At 49.6% G+C, this 21,704-nt stretch overlaps 1 long non-coding RNA gene across 1 annotated transcript in view; it reads left to right on the forward strand.

Annotated features, from left to right (window-relative positions):
* LOC146856942 (uncharacterized) overlaps window positions 1-21,704 on the forward strand; it is a 385,883-nt gene that overhangs the window by 172,294 nt on the left and 191,885 nt on the right. The window lies entirely within an intron of this gene.

Genomic DNA, 21,704 nt, shown 5'->3' on the forward strand with positions numbered 1-21,704 from the left:
CAATTTATTAGGCGAATGTCATCATATGGATATACCTGAAATTAAAATGCGATGTACAATCAGGAAATTGCTATTTTACTACTCAGTTTTTTGTTAATTGAGTATCGTCATTCTCTATAGAAGTAGATTTCGATCCTAGTGTGAAATGTAGCTAACTATATTAGATACCTACATCACCTGAAGATTCTAAATAAACCATTTATAGCAATGAGTCTAAACTAACCTTAACATTACTTTTAAATATGGACCTACACGAACATTCTAATTGGTAGATTGCACTGTATGAAATTCCTACTTCCTTTAGACATTATAGGTCCTCTTAGTGAGGCTGATAGCTAAAGATTCTTTTACCTTAAGATATTCTTATCGATGTATATACCGGCGGCGTCTCTGCGTCCTACTCGGTCTGTTACGGGACGTTATATACTTCTTCTCTCTTCGTGTTATATAAACACGCCTAGTGGTGGGAGTCCTGTTTTCTCATTGGTTAACAGTTGGTCTCGTGGTACGGATATATATCTGAAGTTCAATTCTCTATCACAAACTTTGGTTGGATATCGAGGGTATTGTGACGGGAAACTCGTTTCTGATTGGTTACCTGAGGTTAAGTTAAATTCTCTATCACAAACTTTGATTGGATATCGAGGGTGTTGTGACGGGAGACTCGTTTCTGATTGGTTACCTAGGGTTAAGTTTTATAAAGCAATTCGCTACAGCCCCTACATTTTCATTCTTTATTTATGCAACAAGAGCTATGATAGGATATCTTATATCATGTGACCAGGGTAAAATAAAACCCTGTATTTCTTTTTGGAAAAAGAAACCTTTATTAACAAGACGAATATGACAGTGCGGAAAAGTGCATATTCAAAAGTGAACACTGGTTTCTGCATTGATATCAATTTTCATATTAAAAGTTCCTTATTATAGTATTTATATGGATCTTATATATAATTTAGACTATTATTTTCTTCTCTATTTATAACAATTATTCTAAAGCTGCTATTTTTTCCTTTTTCTTTAAAGGTACTTCTCTATAATATGAATCGATTCAGATCGCATTTTCCCAAGGTAGCTCATTATTGAGCCCGTTGGTCGCTGTGTTGAGAGAAAAAATCCAATAGACTTCTCTCAGCTTGCGAATTCTGTTACTTTCATTTTCTCCTGTACATTTGATTTTTTCTAATATTCTCCATTGCATCTGTTCTGGTTTATGCTCTGAATCAATATAATGTTTCACTAGAGGGGCGGTGAGTTTAGCTGTTCTAATTGCTGATCGATGTTCAGTTAATCTTGTGTGGATTGCTCTGGAGGTCTCTCCTACGTACCCTAATCTACAGGGACATATGATTAAATAGACTACATTTTGTGTCTTACAATTCCACATTTGTGATGCACGAATAGTGTAATCATTAAAGATCAGAGTTTCTCCTTCTATAACAGAGTCACAGGATTTACAGGATAGGCATTTGAAAGTTCCTTTTAGAGGTTGACTTCCGTCAATTGTTTTCTGTATCAGAGTGTTAGCCTTAGAGAACCGTGAGTGTACTACTATATCTTTAATATTCTTATTGCGTTTATATGCAAATAAAGGTTTTGGTATAGTGTATTCTTGTGTTGGATCACTATTTAGAATATGCCAATTAGAATTTTTATCTGTTTGACTTTAGCATTGAGTGTCGAGTGTTTTGTGACACATACAAGCTGTGTGGGCCTCTTCTTAGTTGTTTGAAGATTATCTCTATCATAATATCTAGCTCTTTTGTATGATTCCCTCACCAATCGGTGTGGGTATCCTCTAGATATGAATTTTTGTTTCATAGAGATGGCCTGATTATCGAAGTCTACTAACCTTGTACAATTACGTCTAACTCTTAAGAATTGAGAGAATGGTATACTTTGTTTTTGTGTTCTGGGGTGATAGCTGTCGAAATGGAGAAGTGTATTTCTAGCGGTAGGTTTTACAAATAGGTCTACTTCTAGTGTACCACAGTTGTGTTTTATGAGAATATCAAGAAATTCTACTTCTTGCGTGCTTGAATGAGCAGTAAATTTAAGATTAGGGTCAGTGAGGTTTAGCCATGTTAAAAATTCTTCAAGTTCATGGTTATCGTTGGTCCAGACAAAAAAAATATCGTCTATATATCTAGACCAGTGAGTAATGGACTCGAAAAAAGGGACGATTTCATTAAAAATGTTTTTGGTTTCAAAAAGAGCCATGTATATGTTTGCCACAGAGGGCGCTACCGAGGCTCCCATACTTACGCCTTTAGTTTGTCTATAAAGGCTATTTCCAAATTCAAAATTATTTTCATTTAAAACAATTTCTAAACAGTCAAGTATAAACTTTGTAGGGCCTGGAACTTCATATGTATGTATAAACCATGTTACGGCTTCTAAAGCTTCCTTTTGTGGGATATTAGAATATAATGATTCTATATCAAGGGTTACTAGTGTGTTCCTCACTGGATTGAATTCAAGACCTTCAACTTTGTTAATCATGTCTCTAGTATCTTTTATACAAGACTGTATCTTCGGGATGTAAGGTCTGATTTTACAATCAACATATTTGGACAAAGGTTCAGTTACCGAACCAATTGTTGACACTATAGGACGGTAGGGAGGATCTAATTCATTCTTATGTACCTTAGGAATTCCATAGATACATGGCATTTTCTCAAGGGAACTGTTAAGATATTCATGTTCCTTTTTGCTAATATCTCCTATACCATAGGCCCTGTCTGTCAAGTTTTTAATTTTGTGGCTTATTTTTTTAGTAGGATTAGATCTAATTTTAGAGTAAAATCTACGTATTCGTAATATTCCGGGTCGAGAAATATAATTGATTTAAATAAATATCATTGTTTTTTAGCACGAGTAATCATCCCAAAAAGATTGACAATAAAGCAAAAGAAATAAAGTTTTCTGACCATTGGAAATTTATAGGAGATACAAAGTAAGCATACGGCATTATTGATAAAAATTATAGCAAGAAAGTAAAATTATAGGTACTCTCTTGAGATATACCACCAAGAGATATGACATATAAACGGATTATAAAATGCAGACATTACTCTATATTTTTATTGTTTATAAATGAGTAAGTGCTTTATTAAAAAAAATAATGTTAGAACCACAATAACCGGAGAAACTGATTCACAGAGGTGATGGTGAAGGTCGAAAATAAGCTTATCTATAGAACATCAACGATTGGAGTGTAATTATCATATTATGTTGTAGGTTAACGTGTGGCCTTTCCTGATGAAGACGCAGGTTTGCGTCGAAACGCGCGTCGAAAAAAAGAATCTACTCGTCAGCCACTAAAGAATATGTACTTATGCAACTGTAGTTATTATGTTTATTGATGAAAACGCAATGTTTTAATGTTCATACAATTGTATTTTACTTTGTATTATGAAATGTTTTTAATATGTCATTAAATGAATGTTTTTAAATTTAGTAAGTGTTAGTTGAATTTATATAGTGTTGCACTCCACTTTTTCTGATATCTAAATTGCACTTGTAGGGCATATGTATACCAACTGATTACAGATATTTGAATTATATTGCCTAGGGATTTATACCTTACTTTATAGTACCCTGCCCTAGGAATTACACAATTATTGGCCCTTGTTATTTCATTTGAACATGCTCAGAACTGGGGTCACTAGGGTGAGCCACCCCTGACCCTTCTTCATGAGGCCAACCCAACCCACAGTTTTCCTGCTTTTCTGGCCTCACAGGATTCTGGAGGTCATACTGCTGGAGCATCTATAAGAGTTGCTATGAGTTAGTGTTGCTACCGGCATTTATCTTTCTGGATGCAGTCAGGGTTCTAAGTTTCTGGAACTAAAGACCACTGAATATAGAGGGTTGGGACCCACTGGCCTTCCCAACTAAAAGTCATGGAGGACTAGGTGTGGCGTGGTGTTGCACCTACCTACCTTAGTGAAACTAATCTTCCAAAGATTGGAGAAAGGGTTGTGCTAGACCCTGAATACCAATCCAAAAAGTTCAGTAGAACTGAATAATCACAAAAAGGTGTTGGTGATTCATCTAACCACACTTCGATTAAATGGTAACGAACAAGTTACTTACCTTCGGTAACGCTTTTTCTGGTGGATACAGTATCTGCCTGTGGATTCCTCACCTTGTGAATATCCCCTGCGCCAGCATTCCACGGAACTTTTCTTCCCCAGCATTCCACGTCGACGTGGGCGACGTCACAATACATCGGCTCCGCACGCGACTCCGTACGACGTCATCGGAGCCATAAGAAGCCCACGTCGGCGTGATGACGTCAGTTCCACCCATTTTTTCCGTGCCTTCGAGGCGAACAGGTGAACCAACGACAATCCCAAGTATACACAGTATATAGAAAAACCAATACATATACATAGCATACAAAACAAAGGAATGCTAATCAAACAAGCATTTCCTACAAATGTACAAGAGAAAATATAAGCATTTCAAACAAGACCTATTTCATGGAATACAAAAGGTGGACAACGGGGAGGCGGGTGGGTTGGTGAGGAATCCACAGGCAGATACTGTATCCACCAGAAAAAGCGTTACCGAAGGTAAGTAACTTGTTCTTCTGATGGATACATCTGCCAGTGGATTCCTCACCTTGTGAATAGATTCCCACAGCAGTCCCCACTCCCGGAGGAGGGTGTCCACCTTTCTATACCAGAAAGTCTTGCAAGACAGAGCGCGCGAAGTGGCCCTCCCTCCTCATCTCAGAGTCCAAGCAATAATGCTTCGCGAAAGTATGGAGGGAGGCCCAAGTCGCGGCCTTACAAATATCTGCCACAGGAACACCCCGGGCCAGAGCAGATGTTGAAGACTTAGCTCTAGTAGAGTGAGCACGAATACCCTCAGGAGGAGTCTTACCAGCCAAGGCGTAGCAGATCTTGATGGTCAGTATAATCCATCTTGACAGCGTGCGCTTGTGCACCGCTTTACCTTTAGAACGACCAACGTAGCCAATAAAAAGCTGGTCATCAATACGAAAGTCCTTGGTCCTGTCCAAATAAAAACTCATAGCCCTCTTCGGGTCAAGGCGATGGAGTCTTTCTTCTTCTTTGGAAGGATGAGGGGGTGGATAAAAAACAGGGAGGGTAATAGACTGCCCCAAATGGAAAGGAGTAACAACTTTTGGCAGGAAAGCAGCCCTGGTCCTGAGAACCATCCTTTCAGCATGTAAGGTAAGAAAAGGAGGTTTGGAACTAAGAGCTTGAAGCTCACTCACCCTCCTTGCCGAGGTTATGGCTACAAGAAAAACCACCTTAAAGGACAACATCCTCAAAGGACAATTATGAAGAGGCTCAAACGGGGACCCCATTAAAAAGGTTAAGAAAAGATTAAGGTCCCACTGAGGCATTACAAATGGAGTAGGAGGAAACATGTTTGTAAGGCCCTTGATGAACCTCAGAACAACCGGAGATTTAAACAACGAAGGTTGATCTGGAAGGCACAGAAATGCCGATAAGGCCGAAAGGTAGCCCTTGACCGTGGCCACAGCACAGCCCTGCCGAGCCAATGAAAGAGCAAACTGAAGCACATCAGAAAGATGAGCCTTTAAAGGGTCAATGGACCTCTCTCCACACCACTTTACAAACTTAGACCACCTGTAGGAGTATATGGACTTGGTGGAGTGTCGCCTGGCCAATAAAATAACGTCCACCACATCAGGTGGGAGAGAGAAGGAACTCAGGTTGCCCCGTTCAATCTCCAGGCATGAAGGTGTAAGCTCTGGAGGTGGGGGTGTAGAACCTGCCCCTCCGACTGCGAGAGGAGGTCTGCCCTCAGAGGGAGACGGAGCGGAGGGCACGAGGAGAGGTGGAGAAGATCTGTGTACCACACCCTTCTTGGCCAGTCCGGGGCGACCAAAATGACTTGGGCCCGGTCTTGGCGAATCTTCCTCAGAACCCGAGGAATCAAGGGTATGGGAGGAAACGCGTAAAGGAGTCGTGAGCCCCAACTCAACTGAAACGCGTCCCCCAACGCCCCCTGCATCGGATACTGGAGACTGCAGAATGACGGGCCGTGCGCGTTCTCTCGGGTGGCAAACAGGTCCACCCGAGGAGTCCCCCACGTCCGAAAGACGCGACGAACCACCTCCGGATGGAGCCTCCACTCGTGGTCGGCGGAGAACTGCCGACTGAGACTGTCCGCACGCACGTTCAGCACCCCGGCCAGATGATTTGCCATCAGACAAATCTGATGGTCCTGAGCCCAGGACCACAGACGCAGGGCCTCTCTGCAGAGACAAAGAGACCCTACTCCTCCCTGTTTGTTTATATACCACATCGCGGTCGTGTTGTCCGTCAGGACTTGAACTGACTGACCGCGAAGGGAAGGGAGAAAGGCCTTGAGTGCCAAACGAATCGCCCGCAACTCCAGAAGGTTGATATGAAACAACCTCTCCTCTGGAGACCAAAGACCCTTGATCTCCAGATCCCCCAGATGAGCTCCCCACCCTAGGGTGGAGGCATCCGTTATCACTGTGGCCATCGATGGAGGTAGATGGAAAGGCTTTCCTTGGGACAGATTGCCCTCCACGCTCCACCAAGACAGATCCGCTGCAGCTTCTCTGGAGATCTTGATCGACTCCCCGAGATCCCCGTTGTGCTGATACCACTGCTTGCGGAGGCACCACTGGAGCGCCCTCATGTGCCAGCGTGCATGGTTGACCAACAGAATGCAGGAAGCGAACAGACCGAGCAGGCGAAGGACCTTCAGAACTGGAACAACCGCTCCACTGTGGAATAAAGGGACCATCTCCTGAATGTCGAGAATCCTTTGAGGAGGAGGGAATGCTCGACACACAGTAGTGTCCAGTACTGCCCCTATAAACAGGTTGCGTTGAGAGGGCACCAGGTGAGATTTGGGCACATTGATCGAAAAACCCAAGTCGAATAACAGCTGAGTTGTCACCTGCAGATGACGCTGCACCATCTCTGGGGACTCTGCCTTCAGAAGCCAGTCGTCCAGGTAGGGGAAAACCGGAATCCCCGACCTCCTGAGATGAGCAGCCACCACTGCCATCACCTTTGTGAAGACTCGAGGTGCAGTAGTAAGACCAAACGGGAGGACCGCAAACTGATAATGTTGCGACCCAACCGTAAAACGGAGATACTTCCTGTGCGACTTCAGGATTGGGACATGGAAGTACGCGTCCTGCAAGTCGAGCGACACCATCCAGTCTCCTTGCTGCAACGCTTGAAGAACCTGCGCAAGGGTCAGCATCTTGAACTTCTCCTGTTTCAGGTAAAAATTCAAGATTCTGAGGTCCAGAATCGGACGCAATCTGCCGTCCTTCTTGGGGATCAGGAAATACCGGGAGTAGCATCCCTGACCCCTTTCCTGCTCCGGAACCACCTCTATTGCGCCCTTCTGAAACAAAGCTTGAACTTCTTTCTGCAGGAGAAGCAGGTGGTCCTCCGAGCAATAACCTTGGCAAGGAGGGTAAGGGGGAGGAAACTCCCGAAAGGGAAGGGCGTACCCAGTCTCTACGAGGTTCAAAACCCAAAGGTCGGTTGTAACAGATTTCCAACCCCGTAGAAAGTAGGACACCCGACCCCCCACAGGTCTTACATGATCCGGGATGGGGGATCTAGGGCTGCTTCCCTGAAGCCTCATTTGGAGCAGAGGAGGAGGAGGAAGAAGAGGGGTTGCGACCAGAACCTCTCCGACCCCTTTGCTTCCCTCTATAGGAGCGATAGAGGGGATTCTGCTGCTGTTGTTGCTGCTGTTGTTGTGGCTGTCGGAAGGAGCGAAAGGATGACCTTCCGAATCCCCTAGTCTTACGGAAAGTTGAACCTCTAGCAGGAACCTGCAGACCCAAGGACTTCGCCGTCAACCTACTGTCCTTAAAACGTTGAAGAGCAGAATCTGCCTTCTCCCCAAACAACTTTTGTCCATCAAAGGGCAGATCCACCAGCGTGGCCTGGACATCTGCAGAAAACCCTGAGGAACGGAGCCAAGCTTGTCTCCTTGCGGCAATGGACGACCCCATAATCCTCGCCACAGAGTCCGCCGTATCCAGCCCAGACTGGATCACCTGCCTGGCAGCTGCCTGAGTGTCCGCCACAACCTCCATGAAGGACGACTTATCCCCCTCAGGTAACTTAGGGGCCAAAGTTTTTATAGAGTCCATCAGGGCATGAACATAACGCCCCAGCAAGCATGTGGCATTTGATGACTTCAACGCCATACTTCCTGAGGAGAATGTCTTTTTGGCCGCCTGATCAACTTTCTTTGACTCCCTATCAGCAGGAGATTGGGGGAAAGCACCCGAAGCATGTTTAGAACATGAAGCCTGCACCACTAGGCTCTCCGGAGAAGGATGCGTGGATAAAAAATCCGGGTCTCCTGGCGCAACCCTGTATCTCCTTGCCACCTGCCTGCAAACTGCTGGAGCTGACAGAGGCTTCTTCCACACCTCCAACACTGGTTCCAAGAGAGCCTCATTGAAAGGTAACAAAGGCTCCGAAGCCGACGTCGGGGAGTGCAACACCTCTGTAAGCAGATTGGACTTGTATTCCACAGAGGGCAGCTGCAGATCTAACAACTCCGCGGCCTTCTTGATCACAACATGGTAGGGCGCCAATTCCTGTGGTGGAGAAGACCTTGTAGAAGCATGCTCCCACTCCGGGGTGGTATCCAAACCACTTGCTACCTCTATACCTCCAAACTCATCCGAAGAAGAGTCGACTTCACCTTCTTCCACCTCAGCCCGATATCTTTCCTCCTCCAAAACCCTTTGGGCCTCCCGCCTCGATCGATTCCGGGGAGCCGGCGTCGTCGACGTCATACGCGGCGTCGGTGGAGCCAAAGGCACCGGCGTCGGAGGCGCTACAGGTGGAGTCGGCGGCGCCGGATGCGGCGTCGATGGAGTCGGCCTCGGCGTCAAAGAAGGCTCCGAAGATTGACCATCCATCCGAGGTCGAGCCGGATTCCCAACCGGCGCCGGAAACTGCCAAGAAGGCGCCATCGGCATAAAAGGCAGAAAAGGAGCCTGAGCGTATTGCTGCGGCACTCCCAGAGAAAACGCCATCGGACCCACGGGACCTGCTGGTGCTCCGGATGGGAAGGATGCTCTCTGAAAAATGCCATACATGGCATTCAGAAATCCCGAAGGATCCGTACCTGGAGCCGGGAATTGGGGATAAGGAACTGCCCCTGTATCCTCCTGTGGAGCCACCGGCGTCGGCTCCTCTGAATCCTCCACCGGAGCCGCGGAGTCATCAGGCACCGGAACAGACTCTTCCTGCTCCTGCTCCACATCAGATTCCACCCGACCCGGAGTCGAAGCCTTGGACGGCGCCGGCGACGGCGAACGAGCTGGAGTCCGCTTCGGAGAGGGAGACTTCGAAGACTTATCAGGAGAAGGCGAAGGAGACAAGACCTTGCTCTGACGTCGACGAGGCGAAGCCGACCTCGACCTCTTAGACTTCGAGGACCGACGCCGAGAAGAATGCTTCCTCTTCTTATGGTGCTTCTTCGACTTCGACGACCTCGAAGTCGAAGACTCCCGCCTGGACTTCTCCTTTTTCCTCCCTCTCTTCTCCTCACCGATCTTCTTCATGAAGAGTTTGGTCTTCCTCTCCTTCAGCGCTTTAGGATTCATGCTCCTACAGCACCCGCACTCATCCACGTCATGATCAGAGGAGAGACACCATAAACAATTCTGATGCGGATCCGTCATGGACATCAGGCCTCCGCACTCCCTACAGGGCTTAAAGCCCGACTTCCTCGTCGAAGACATACCGATTTTAACAAAAATACACCACTAGATTACAAAGTATCTAGAGAGCACTGGGAAAAAACCGTTGCGCGTCGACGGCGCGGAAAAAAGGGAACTGACGTCATCACGCCGACGTGGGCTTCTTATGGCTCCGATGACGTCGTACGGAGTCGCGTGCGGAGCCGATGTATTGTGACGTCGCCCACGTCGACGTGGAATGCTGGGGAAGAAAAGTTCCGTGGAATGCTGGCGCAGGGGATATTCACAAGGTGAGGAATCCACTGGCAGATGTATCCATCAGAAACAGTGTTTACATCCCAACTGCTGCACAACAATATAGGAAGCTGGCTTAGTATGTGGGGCACACTTATTTAAGTGATGCACCTTGCACTAATCCAAGCAACCCTTACGGTGATTTTAATGGTCTTTGATAACAATAGAAAGCTCTCAAAGTGGTTGCTGTGGAGAGCAGCCTTGAGGCGCATCTTGAAGGAGAGTTAAGCAGCTTGTGGTCAAACGAAAAAGAACCACAGTGATTATATAAAAATACTTCTATTTATTGCCCAACGCTCACTAACACATTGGTATATCTCCTACCTAGAAGATATCAACACAAATACACAATACTTCAATTGCAATAAGGTAAGTAGCACCAAATACAATGGTTGCCGGGGGAGACCAAACCATATATTAAGAAATTGGAATGCGAACTGCAGAAGAGGACGGGACTTGGACCAGAAAACCCAGAGGGAACACAAGTAATCACCCAAGGTACGTGCCCAGGAACCCCACGGAGGCTGTGTGCAGAGTGGGAACACAGCTGCATGCCCAATGGAAGTCAATTGAGAAGTCGCATTGCAGAAGAATGACCCTTCAAAGAAGACCCCAAAGAATTCCCTTGGAGGATGGAAGGTTAGAGAGCCACCCCACCCGTGGATGCCCAGGAGACTAGGTTACCAACACTAGGGAAGCCAGGTTCATTGGGGTGAATAAAGGACGTAAACCTTTGTAGACTACAATGAAAGACTTGGAGAAAAGTGCCTTTGGAGAAGAAGGTGAAGAAGTCCAGTTGAATCAAAGGGTGGATTCTGGAAGTGAAGAACCTGCAAGCAGATGGGACAGAGTCTATGTGACTCAGGTGTGACCAGGAGGCACGCAAGAGCAATGCCAACCGATGTCGGACAGTTCAGAAGATTTGACGGAGTACTTGTCGCTGCGGCTGTGAGGACTAGCCTTCTTGTAGCCCGAAGATCTCAGGAGTGCAAAGCCAACAAGCCTAGCAAACGGCCAGTCGACGCAGTGCACTGACCTCAAAATCGCAGAAAGTACAGGTCAGGCCTCGAGGGAGTTGCAATACCACCACCTGTGCTCCTGAGCCTTTCAAAGTCCGTGGGACTTCAGGAGTAGCAGACAGGTCAGCTTCGTTGTGGTGCTTGCAGATGCAAGAACGTGACTCCTTCACCCCAAAGGAGATTACTTCAGGTGTCCTTGAATGCCCACAGGTCTGTTGTGGATCCTGGAAGAAGCACAGACACAGACGACGAACAAGACTTGCAGAACAGCAAGACCAGGAGCAGCAGGAGTCTTCCTTGATGCAGTCTTGGTTCCAGGCAAAGTCCAAGTGTCCGGACGGTCAAAGAGTGAGTCTTTCCCCACTACAAACCTAAAGAACCACCCACAGGTAAGCCCTTAAGTACCCTAGGGAAAAGATTGGAACAACTCAGGGATCCCTCCAAGAGGAGGGGCTGGGAAGAGGGGAGTATAAACCCATGAAATTGGTCCAGTTTTGCAGGAGAAAAGGGCTCTCTGAACTGGCTAAAACTAGAATATGCAACGAGGGCACCAAATGTGCCCTTCAAAGCAGTCTGGTGGTGCTCGCAAGTGCCCCCACCCCAGCCCAATACACTGAGTCCTTTATGGGAGGTGGTCACACCTCCCTGTGGCAAGAAACCTATTGTTCTACTTTCCCCTTCTCGAGCTCACCTCAGATGCAGGAGGGCAAAATTGGGTCTGTGGTCGGCAGCTGCACTAGCTTGCAGTCAGAACCTGAAAGGCTTTAACCAGGAGTACGGGGGAGCGGTACCCCCAGGGAGCACCCCAGTACATGGGATCATACTTCCAACACTGGAATCTGAGTAGGGGTATGATTCCAACATGTTTGATACCAAACATGACCAGGTTCAGTGCAGTCACTATATAGTTAGACGTCTTGTAGTGACTGATGTCCACTATATGTAATAAAATGGCTGACCACACTTACAAAGCCTGGAGAGTCAACTCCAGGGTTTTAGGGGTGTCCTGCTTAGGCAGGGGCACCCTCAAACCAAGCAAGCAACCAAGCACCCTGCCCTCAGGACTGAAGAGCCTGCCATAGGGGTGACTTGTGGGTTTTAAGTGTAGTGACCTCAGATATAAGGAAACTTTTATCCGTCATGAGCGGTGAAAGCACCAACTCACACAGGCTGGAATGGCAGACTTGTAGTCACAGTTTAAGTGCACTCCCATGGGTGGCACACTACATGCAGCAGCCCATGAAAGAACCCTGGTGTACCTATGCCCTGGGTACTCTAGTACCATATACTAGGGACTTACATGGGAACACCCGTAGTCAATTGTGGATCTACACAAGTAATTGCCATGGTCAATTTATGGAGAAAGCACAGTGACTGGAGTCCCAATTAGCAGGATCCCAGTCAGGCTAGTCAAAAACATATGGACATCAAGCAAAAAGTGGGGGTAACCATGAAAGCAGATCCTACTTTCCTACAGGCATCATATCAAGGTTTAGCTACCCTGACATCAGATACTTACACCTTCCTTCTGAGTGTTTAACCCTGCCGCTACTGTTGCTTCAGGCTTGTCCTAAGCTCCATAATTTGGTTTCTGATTTTGGTGAGACTGGAGGGAGTTGGGACTAGTCTGAGATAGCAGCACACTGAAATGCTGATGCTCCTAGGCCTGATCACAAATCAGACACTTATCAGAAGTAAGAACCTGCAGTAATTTTAAATAACATATGTCAGACTCCATTCAAGGGGACCACAAGGCAGACATGAGCTACTGGCCCACAACCATTGTGCTTGCAGACGTTTGCCACTGTTGTTCTAGAGTCTGTCCTACCGTGGCTTTGCAAACTGGGCCAACTACATACTTTGTGCGATTGACTCTCTGAGTAGGAAGGGTGAACTCAAAAGGCTTCTCAGTGAGGGAGTATGGGGGACAAGAGCTCAGAAATCATGTCGCACACCAGACAATATTTTCCTGTCCAGTGTTTATCTATAGTTGAAAAGAAAGTATTTCAATCTCAGAGTATGTAGCTTTGTATTTTGCTATGAGGCTAGTTCAGTTAGAGAGTACAAATCTCATCTAAGAGTTCTAATGAAGCAGCAGGTCTCACCTTTGCGCAAATTAGGGCCAACCTCTCTACTCATGCAAGTTCAGTCCCATGTTACCTTCTCATCGGAATTGTGGCGCTGGCGCTAGTTGGTGAGGTCAGTGACCTCGCACCGTCTGTGTCAGTGATGGGGGGCTACAGAGGGTGCTCTTACTCCACCTTTGGAAACCATTGTTGAACAGCACAACAGGCCTGCTCAGTGGGTTTGAATCATCAGCTGCTGTGGCCTCAGGGTCAGTGAAGGCTGGTGCTTGTTTTCAGCATTAGCAGCTGACTGGCTGGGCATGCTCTCGTCTTCGGCAATTGCAGCCTGTCTGCAACTACTGAAGAAAAGAACCTGTCTGTTGCGGCAGTCTCTGGGCTGTTGCATACAGGAACTAGTTTTTGGCAGTTGTAGCCTCTGAATTGGTGCAGGCGGCGCAGTAATGTCAGACCTTCGTGGCCTGTGGTGGAAAAGAGGGACTGCACAATGACATTCTGACTAGTTTGTTTATACAGCAGACTACAGGAACTGCACTGGCAGACCGGAGGACACCTCACAATTCAGGTCTACACCGGCTTTGCTTCCAAAAGGCAGTCCGCTATTTCTCGGTCTTGCTGGAACAAAGCTTGGGATTCTCATCTTGGACAGCCTCTCCCCCTGCAAGGCCAGGAACTCTCCTCTCTCTGAGCAGGCAAGCAGACACTCCAGCAAGTTGCAAAGCAAGCAGGTCAAACTAGTCCCTAGAGTACTCTGCAGATCCCTCCCTTCCACAGTCAAGAAGAGGTGAAAGAAAGTGGGGTGGTTTAGTCCCATTTTAGTAGTCGTTTTGTAGAAGGGATGAGGGTCCACTGTCTAAGGTTCTGGTAACAGTTTAGGGCAGTTCTCTTTCAAATGTAATGTTATAGCTCTCACACAGCTTCTGTGCAAGGAGGTGGCTCGCATAGCAGGTAGAAATGATGGTAGCTCCAAGTAGGAGCATCCAGAACAAGGGCACAATTAAGTGTAAGGTGTTTGCATATTGTTGTCATCACTCTTCTTGAGACAGTCATCAGGGACAAACAAAGTAGCAACCCTCCTGAAAACTTCTTCACTTTTACCAGAAACTGCTCACCCACCCCTCACCTCAAGCATCTACCAAATGGCAGTGCTCAGGAAGAACTAATGAGCAGCCCTTTGCTTACAAGAATCTGTCTCCATTCTTTCTCACTTCAGTGTCTGGGTACCACCCTCTAGGCACAAGAATACAGTCAAATTTCCACTGGCTGGGTGCCTGTCTCCACCCTCCATCATGTGCCATGATAAACTAGGGGGTCTTCTAAAATGGATCCTTCTACTGATCTCAGTATTGAGACTCACTATAGACAGCGAATTGCTAGCACACATGCTACAAATCCATGAAATCAATATGCCCAAGGAATGTCATTGCAAAGGTCAGGGAGGGGGCAGACTAAAGCTGAAATTTAAACAGGTGGGATCAGTAGACAACATTTTCCTGACAGAAAAAAAGCTCTGGGCAACAAACATTTCAGAAAACAAAGTACACTACCACATTATGTGATCAACCCGGGGCATAAACAATAGCCATGAGACATTACAAGGGTAGGTTTTGTATTCTCCGAGGTCAAAGAACAGTTTGTAGGCCTTGAGTTACAACAGACAGGCCTAAACCTCTCCTCATATGCTGGATTAGCATGGCTGCAGGAACAGATACATATGCAGTCGGGCACTCGGGCAGTGTTCACACCACCATACCATGCAGGGGACATTTCCTTCTCAATATTCGGGTAATTCTTGTGTTTCTTCATTAGTGTGGAGGTCAAGGCTTTTCTATGGTGCTCTTCTATTATATTGTAGTACAATAACTGTTACCATAGGATATGAGACACAAAAGATCAAGGCCTTTGTTTGCGCTCTAGTACTGCACCACTTGTGGGGGTTAAAATGATATGCACAGGCGCTCAAGGCCTTAAAGTGTGTCTAGTATCATAGACTGGCTCTGTGATGTGCTGACAACTGTAGTACAGAAGGAAGCAGGAGGCCATTTCTGGGACTAGCACCATATTCCGATATACTGTGTTGATGACAGTTGTATGTAGAGAAGCTTAAAGAAATGTATGCAGGTTTGCTGATGTGTAGCCAAGTGGTCAGAATAGGAACTTTGAAAAGATTAAATGGTACCATACTGTGATGTGTTGATCAACATGCACCAAGCAAAGCAGCTGTATCCAAGCTCCTCCTGTCTTCTGTGTGTGTTTTGAACACATGCTACCTGCAACATGCTCTTTTAGCTTTTACAGTTAGCCCTTTGAACACCCTGGAACAGTATGTTCTTCCATCCACCATGCCTTGACGTAACCTTTACTGTACTGAACAAACAAATCTCAGCCGTGCCCTCCAAGTGTTTGACTTTCAAAGTGACCAATGCCCCAATTAGAATTCTCATCCCTAGCACTACCGTTAGGCATAGTCTGCATGACCTCATCAGTGCCCCATCTTTATCTTGGCCCTGTGAGCATCTCCACTTAGAAAATACCAATCAAGAGCCCATGATCCTTGCCCTCACTTCTAAACTTTTCCTAACCTATATTTTGCATTTATAGCTCTTGGACCTAAACTACCCCCATAAAATACCAGGCTTGCACCATCCTTCCTCAATTCTGTAAGGCGGTCACAGTGTTCTAAGCCATCAAGCTGTAAATAGTTCCTGATCGTACAGCTTCCTCCCATAGCCCCATATACACATGTCGTCTTCGCCTCCTAACCTCAACTATGCCAATTTAATTTTGCAGCCTGCCCTGCATCATCCCCAGAGTGCCGTCTGCCTTTCGCTGTACCATCTAAACTGCCCATTCCCTCATCTCAGGGCGGTGATGAGGCATGCGTGATGTTGTGGCATAAGGTGAAGATAGAAAGGGTTCCACAACCGCATAAAGGAGAAATAGGTGGTACGAGTGTGGCCCAGAGGAATCCATGGTTGAAAGCCACATTACCATTAAAGAACAAGTTACTTACCTTCGGTAAGTATGTATCTGTAAGAAACATTAGTTAGATTCCTCACCTTAGAATATCCCCAAGCGTCAGACTGGATCCGGAAAGTTTTTTGTAGCAATACCTCTTGCGCGTCGCTAGGCGTCGTCTGCGGCTCCGCGTCCGTTGTTGGCGTCGTGCGCCGGAATGACGGAGTACTTAGACGCCGCCCTCGCGCGCTGACGTCAGTTCTTGTACATAGCTTTCCGCGCCAGGGACGCTGAGCCATGCAAGAGACCGACACTGGTGCCAAAAAATCTAGGGCCCTGAAAGGGAGAACCTTAACCCTAGATGTCGGTTCGCAGAACGGGGAGGCTGGGTGGGTCGGTGAGGAATCTAACTAATGTTTCTTACAGATACATCGTTACCGAAGGTAAGTAACTTGTTCCATCTGAAAGAAACACGTTAGTTAGATTCCTCACCTTAGAATAGATACCCCAGCAATACCAACCCCGGTGGTAAGTCTGCGAACCAAGATCACACCAGAAAGTCCTGGAGAACAGAACGGCCAAAGTGGCCATCTCTCTGGACTTGGCTGTCCAGGCAATAGTGCCTGGCGAACGTATGCAGTGAAGCCCACGTCGCCGCCTGACAGATGTCCTGCAAGGGGACTCCCCGTCCCAGGGCAGTCGTCTCCGCAGTGGCCCGGGTGGAATGGGCTCGCAGCCCAACAGGAGGGCCTTTTTTTGCCAAAGAATAGCACAGTTTAATACACAACACGACCCACCGCGAGATGGTCCGCTTGTGCACAGCTTTACCCTTCTTCGCACCTACATATCCAACAAAAAGTTGGTCGTCCACCCGGAACTGGCTTGTGCGAGCCAAATAAAATGACAGCGAACGTTTTGGGTCCAGACGGTGGAGCCTCTCTTAATCTTTTGAAGGATGCGGAAAGAAGGTGGGCAGCGTGACAGATTGCTCGATGTGAAAGGGAGTCACGACTTTAGGAAGGAAAGAAGGACGGGTCCGGAGGACAACCTTATCCGGATGAACCGAAAGGAAGGGAGGCTTAGCTGACAGAGCCTGGAGCTCACTCACCCGCCTAGCGGAGGTGATGGCCACCAGGAAGGCAGTTTTCAGAGGCAGTAGACGAAGTGGACAGTTGTGAAGGGGCTCAAAGGGAGCCCACATCAGAAAAGTAAGAACAAGGTTCAAGTCCCACTGAGGCATTACGAAGGGAACAGGAGGGAACATATGAGTAATGCCCTTGAGAAAACGTGAAACAGGGGACTTGAAAAGAGAAGGCTGATCAGGAAGCCTTAAGAAAGCAGAGATTGCAGCAAGATAACCCTTCAAGGTGCCCAGAGCAGAGCCCTGCTGGGCCAAAGAAAGAAGAAAGAGGAGAACCTCAGAAAGAGGGGCAGAAAGAGGATCCACAGCCTTTGCTGTGCACCATGCCACAAATTTGTTCCACCGGCAGGCGTATACCATCTTTGTGGAGGGACGCCTGGCTGCCAGAATGACATCACAAACTTCAGGAGGCAAGTCAAATGGCATCAACTGCCGCCGCTCAATCTCCACGCATGGAGGTGGAGGCTGGACAGGTTCGGGTGGAGGACCGTCCCCTGCTGCTGCGACAGAAGGTCCTCCTGAAGAGGCAGTCGTATCGGGGGGAATCGATGGACATACTGAGTAGCTCGGGATACCAGTACCTTCGTGCCCAATCCGGAGCCACCAAGATGACTTGGGCCCGGTCGCGCCTGATCTTCAGCACTCTGGGCAGAAGTGGTATAGGCGGAAAGGCGTACAACAGACCGCAACTCCACTCACGATGAAATGCGTCTCTGAGCGAGTGCCGCCTTGGAAATTCCAACGCGCAGAACTGCTGACATTGCGCGTTCTCTTCGGTGGCGAATAGATCTAACCAAGGCTCTCCCCACTGCTGAAAGAGACCTTGCGCCACGTCCGAGTTCAGACGCCATTCGTGATCCATCATGCACCGGCGGCTGAGTTCGTCTGCTCTGGCGTTCAGAGAGCCCGCAAGATGTTGAACCACCAGTGTGATGCCCTGATGTTCCAGCCATGTCCAGAGGCGCAGATCCTCCTGACAAAGGGTCCACGACCCCACCCCGCCCTGTTTGTTGCAATACTACATGGCGGTGGTGTTGTCCGTGAACACCTGCACAACACTTCCCCGGACAGAGGGAAGAAAGGCTTTTAGTGCAAGTCGGATCGCCCTCAGCTCCAAGAGGTTGATATGGAGCCGAGTCTCCGCCGGAGACCAGAGTCCTCTGATCCCCGCCTCTCTCATATGACCCCCCCATCCCAGGAGGGACGCATCCGTCACTACGACATGCTCCGGTTGGGGTAGGGAGAGGTATCTGCCGCTGACCCAATCGCGATTCGTGAGCCACCACTGCAGCTGGCTCGCAGTGCCCTCCGAGATCAAGACATGGTCGGACAGGTTGCCTCGATGCTGGCCTCACTGAAACTTCAGGTCCCACTGCAGAGCCCGCATCCGCCACCTGACGTGAGGTACCAACAGGATGCAGGAGGCCATCAGCCCCAGAAGCCGCAGCACCAACCTGACCAAAACCCAGGACAGAGGCCGGAAGATGGAAATCAGGGCCTGAATGTCCCGGACCCGCTGTTCCGGTGGATAGACCCGGAACTGCGCCAAATCGAGAACCGCTCCAATGAAAAGGAGCTTCTGGGAGGGACTCAGGTGTGACTTCGGCACATTGATGGAGAACCCCAGCGAGTGCAGGAGGTTGGACGTAGTCTGGAGGTGGGAGACAACTTGCTGGGGCGAGCCCGCCTTTAACAGCCAGTCGTCGAGATAGGGGAAGACTAGAACCCCTGATCGGCGCAGATGAGCTGCGACCACCGCCATCACTTTCGTGATCACCCGAGGGGCACTGGTGAGGCCGAAGGGGAGCATGGTGAACTCAAAGTGCTCCTGACCCACCGTGAACCGCAGGTAACGCCGGTGGGTCGGCAGGACGGGGATGTGGAAATAAGCATCCTGCAAGTCCAACGCTACCATCCAGTCTCCAGGGTCGAGGGCAGCCAGAACCTGAGCTAAAGTGAGCATCTTGAACCGGTCCTTCCGGAGGAAGGCGTTGACGCTCCTGAGGTCCAAGATCGGGCGTAGGCCCCCTTTGCCCTTCTTGGGAACCAGAAAGTAGTGGGAATAACAACCACGACCTACTTCTGGACCAGGAACGCGCTCAACGGCCTCTTTGGCCAAGAGGGCCGAAACTTCCTCTCGTAGAAGATGCAAATGATCCCCCGACATGCGGTGGTTCTGCGGTGGCATGGCTGTAGGGGTCGTCTCGAAGGGGAGGGAGTAGCCCCTTCGGACGATTTGCAGCACCCACCTGTCCAACGTGATGGAGCGCCAGTGGCGCAGGTGATGGCGAACTCTGCCGCCCACTGGCGTGGAATTGGCCTGAAAGCTCGGACTAGGAGGGCTTTGAGGCAGATGCTGCCGGGGTGGATGTGGACTGACCGGCACGTTGACCTCCAGTACCGCCTCGGCGGAATCCACATCCGCGACCGCGTGCAGGTTGGTTCTGCGGCCGGTGGCTCGGCGGACGTGAGGAGGCGCCCCTTCCTTGTCCACGAAAGGCAGAAGCTTGCGGCCGCGGGGCCGAAGGACCCAAGAACTTGGCCGTGGCCCGGGAGTCCTTGAACCGAGCCAGCGCACTGTCCGCCTTCTCACCAAAAAGGCATGTGAGGGAACTCTGGACATCCCCCGAAAATGACGTGGACCTCAGCCAGGCGTGACGCCAAAGCGCCACCGTGGTGGAAATCGCCCGACCCAGCGAGTCCGTGGTGTCAAGTCCACACCATATGGCATGCCGCACTGCATCTCGACCGTCAGCCAGAGCTTGAGCGAGTCGTGTCCGGGCCTCCACCGGACACAAGGGCAGCACGTCCATCACCGCATCCCACAGAGAGTGGGAATAACGGTCCAACAGGCAAGCGGTATTTAAAGACCGCAGTCCCAAACTCAGGGACGAGAACAGTTTCTTGCCAAACTGCTCCAACCTCTTGGATTCCCGATCCGGAGGAGCGGACGGGAAGGAGGATTGGGAGGTTGAGGCCTGGGTAACCAGACTCTCGGGGGTGGGGTGTTGAGAGAGGAAACTGGGGTCGCCCGGAGCAAGGCGGTGGCGCCGGGCAACGTTCTGGTCCACAGGAGGGACTGTGGAGGGCTTGGACCAAGTGCCCTGCAGAACGTCAATAAGGGCCTCATTAAACTGCAGCAGAGGCTCAGTGGAGCTTGCTGTCGGTTGAAGGACCTCTGTGAGGACGTTAGTCCTCAGGGCCACAGCAGGCAACTCGAGCCCTAGGGCTTCGGCCGCCTTGCGCAGCACCACTGCGCGAAGGCTGAACCCTCCTCCGAGGCCACAGTCGGAGGAGAGATGAAACCAGCATCCTGGGAGATATCCAGACCGCTGGCATCCACCAATTCCTCTGCCCAGTCCTGAGAAAGTTGAGCCTGAGCGGCCATAGGGTCATCATACCCCTCCCAGTCGCCCTCGTCATCCGATTCCCGATAAACAGGAGGACGATCAGAGCCGGGCAGTAGATGAAAGGTTCACCAGTCGGCGCCGTGCCGGCGTCTGGCCCGGACCGGGGCTAAACCGGGGAACGACGTCGCCCGGGGACGGCGTCGGAGGTGGAACCGGTGTCGTCGACCGGTGCCGACCGAGATCCAGGCCTGGATCCCTCGGGGACCTGCGGCGTCGGAGCCTTCGACGGCGCCGGGGCCGGAGCCGCCGGCACGCGAGGTCGCCCAGTAGAGTCCGCGGGGCCCGAAGGCACGCCGGCAGGCATCGACTGCGGAGCCAGGACCCTCATGGCCGAGAGGAAGGCTCTGACCTCCGCCAGAGTCGTGTCAGTCCCAGGGACTGGCGGGTATGGGGACAGAGCCACAGGGGTGGGACCACCCTGACCCTCTGCCGAGTCACGCGCCCGGCGAGGGGAGTCCGAAGAGAGATGTCTCTTGGACTTCTTGGAGTGCTTCGACTTACCCGAAGACCCCGACGAGCGATGACTATGGCTGTGGCTCCACGATCGGTCCTTGGACCTCCTCCTGGACCGGGACCGAGAGCGGCGCGTAGCCGAGTGCCGAAGCTCGAGAAGCTTACGTGACCGCTCCCGCCTAGCTTTCGATGTCAAGGCCTGACAGTCGGGGCACGGCTCCGCGTCGTGGTCGGCCCCCAGGCAGTAAAGGCACCGGCGGTGGTGATCCATCACCGACATCAGGCGATGACAGGCGTCACAGGCCTTAAAACCAGGCATCCTACCGGCACCAGAGTCGAGTCGATAGACCAAAAAGAGTCAAAAAGGTAGTCAAAAAATGACTAGGGGTAAGCTCTTCCCGGATCGGCGCTTACTGGTGCGGAAAAAAGAAGAACTGAAGTCAGCGCGCGAGGGCGGCGTCTAAGTACTCCGACGACGTCATTCCGGCGCACGACGCCAACGACGGACGTGGAGCCGCAGACGACACCTAGCGACGCGCAAGGGGTATTGCAACAAAAACCTTTCCGGATCCAGTCTGACGCCTGGGAATAATCTAAGGTGAGGAATCTACCGTG

This window comes from Triturus cristatus, chromosome 3_2 (genome assembly GCF_964204655.1).
Source record: "Triturus cristatus chromosome 3_2, aTriCri1.1, whole genome shotgun sequence".
Classification (NCBI taxonomy): Eukaryota; Metazoa; Chordata; class Amphibia; order Caudata; family Salamandridae; genus Triturus; species Triturus cristatus.